The sequence below is a fragment of the Egretta garzetta genome, unplaced genomic scaffold (genome assembly GCF_000687185.1).
Source record: "Egretta garzetta isolate BGI_Z169 unplaced genomic scaffold, ASM68718v1 scaffold70, whole genome shotgun sequence".
NCBI lineage: Eukaryota > Metazoa > Chordata > Aves > Pelecaniformes > Ardeidae > Egretta > Egretta garzetta.
In genome coordinates this window covers 1,779,101-1,782,010 of record NW_009258539.1, presented here as the reverse complement: position 1 = coordinate 1,782,010, position 2,910 = coordinate 1,779,101, and positions in this window count along the sequence as shown.

Below are 2,910 nucleotides of genomic sequence, written 5' to 3'. Positions count from 1 at the left end.
GGGCTGGGGCTGAAGGGGGCTGCCTCGGCTGCAGAGAGCCAGCCCCAGCCCCGCCGCGGGCGTGCAGCCCCCGGCAGTGCCACGGGGCACCCTTTTGCTGGCATAACCCAATTGCCCCCCTCCTGCCCCGGGCGGACGCAGCCCTGCAGCAGCGTGGCCCCTGAGCCACAGCGGTGACCCTGCAGCATCTGCCCACGGGGGAGGTGCGTTCTCAGCACCCGGTCCCATTTGCAGCCCTCGCTTAAGGAGCTGGTTGATGGAGGAGTACTCGTGGGCAGGGGCTGGTTCGTGCTGTACGTTTGTGCTCCCGTTTTGACGGTGGAAAGGAGAGCGACTGCAGCCCGGAAGGTAGCAGCTCAAAGGGAGGGATGTATTGAGCACCCTTGCTATCGGCACCCGTGCAAATTGTTGCTAAAACAGTGTCTCAAGCATATCAATTACTGGGGTCTTTTGGAAAGCAAGCTTTGGGAAAGAAAAAGAGCCAAGACAGCTTAATTGTGCTTTTGTACCTTTCTGTCTAATGCAGACTAGTTCCCTTTGTTGTCAGCATTTAAAAAAAAAAAAAATCATTAGGCAGTAAATGGCACATAGGCCTTCATGTGTAACGCCCCTGTGGTTGCAAAGACTTTTTTTTTAATATTCTGCCACACCTTTTAAAACCGCAAAAGCAAAACTTCTCGGGGACTACTTTACTTTCAGCTTTTCCAGGGAAGCAGCTGCCTTATTAGATCATATTCAAATACAGCCCCAAGGAGGTCAGGAGCAGCGTATGAGCTGAACTGTTTATCTGCAGCCAGCCAAGGGGGGATGGTGCCGCTCAAATCAATTTTCTATGCTCCGACTGGCCCATCTTCTTGACACTTAGATGTCACTGTACTACTGGTGATAAAAAGGCCTGCCAAAAAAGGATGGATTTGGATTCACGCAGGGTCCTACAGAGCCAAATGAGAATTGACAATATTAGTCTTTAGGACAATTTTACAGATAAAATTAACCAGAAGAATAAATTTTCAACAGTTTGCTTAATCTAATCTGCTTTCTATTGCATTGAATCTCGCTCCCGTCCACCATTGCCACTTTAATACTTGCAAGCAATACTGGCTTCTTTTTCCTTTTTTTGTTTCATGGAATGAAGATCAGGCACATAAACCAGGATACACGTTGCCGTGAAATGCCAGCAAAAAAGAATACGCACCTGGTTTCTGTAAAGCGGAGGAGGAAGTCCCTCACATAGATTAAAAGCAAAGAGAAAAACTATCAGCATGTTAAATCTGGGCCTGAGGTATAGTCTTTGATATGATCTGAACCTTAACTTTTCCTAAGTTCATCTGGTTTTGGTCTTAATTTTATTATTTGGATAACTAAAGAGCAAAGGCTGAAGCTCGGTTCCAGATCTGGCTTTGAATTAAAAGTAGTTGATAGAAAGTTCAAGACTATCCTCGTTCTTACCTACCTCTGTTATAAACGATGTGGACCCCTGTACATCTGTGACTATCGCTCATGGTACTAGAAATCAGAAACTCTCCAAGTTAATAATAATACATAACACATGCGTAACTCTTTCCGTCCTTCAGTACTGCACAAATGAGCGGGTGTCACAGCAAGCCTGTGCAGGGTTTTGTCCGTGGCAGGGATAATGACATTGAATCCGGAGGTCGACTGTGTTGGTCAAGGACACCCAGACTATACAAAGGCAGAGGTTAGGGCTGTGCGGTGGAGCAGGAGCAGGTGGGGATAGCTGCACCTAACCTTCCCTAATATAGTGCACTACACATCAGAGTCCTCGCAAGTTTTTCTTTTACGTATTTGTACAGCCGTTTTCCACATCTCTGGCTGAATATTTAGGGAAGCGTTTCAAAAAATGATTCAGCTGGCTCTCTGGATAGGGCTGGAAGAAAATACTTCAGTTTTGCCTATGCTAAAACCATTCTGCCAGCACCTCTCTTGAGCATTTTCAGGGCTTGGATCAGGGATCTCAGCACTTGCCAGGGAAAAAGGAATCATTTTTTGCTGGCCCTGTGCAAATTTGCCCCAACGTGGGTCTGCTCTAACCCTCCGAAGGACAACCTTCATTCCTGCCCCAGCACAGCCCGGGGCAAGCAGCGGCCGCAGTCACTGCAGGTCCAGGGCTGCTCTGCCAGGGCTGGCCCCAGGGAAGTGGTGGCAGAGCCAGATTTTCCCTGCACTTGCTCCTCTCGGCTCTCCAAGGCAGCAAAGGAGCTGGATGCTGGAGATGTAAGTGTCGATGGGATGAGATGGGTTTTCAGTGCTCCTCTTGGCACTGCCTGGATAGGAATGGGAAATGTCCGGCATTAGCATGCAGAAAAGGCAAAGGGAGCCCTAAGCTGGGACAGATAAAGAAGGGCACTAATGCAGGGAGCAGGAGCAGATGGGGGTGAAAGCCACACAAGTCACCCCGGGGGATGGAGGTTGGTTACTACCAGTTAAGATGGCACAGTCATCTTCAGACCGGGGCAAGATGCATATGGCCTGTCCTTCCAGACACTGATTCACCTGGTGGAGAATGGTTTGCTACAGCTACCAGCCACACCGTTAGCTCAGCTGGTGGAGATCACTGCCAAAAGCTCTGCTGGGCCAAAGCACCATTTAAAAGTTGGCAGCCTTCCTTCTGGTTGTATCTTTGCTTGTGGAGGGGTTTTAAAAAAAAATTAAAAAAACAACCACCTTTTGCTTTCCAAAAGCTGCTGACAGCACAACTGAATAAAAGAAACAACCTGGACCATGTTGAGGATGCAAAAGGGAGCATTGCCGACAAATGTCCTGTGCAGCTGGGTTTGGTCCTGGGGCACAAGCACACCTCTCAGCACATAGTCAGGGACTGAGCTGGAGCACGGGGCACGGGATCACCTCCACCGCTGAATGTTTCTTCTGCTCCTTGACTCTCACCCG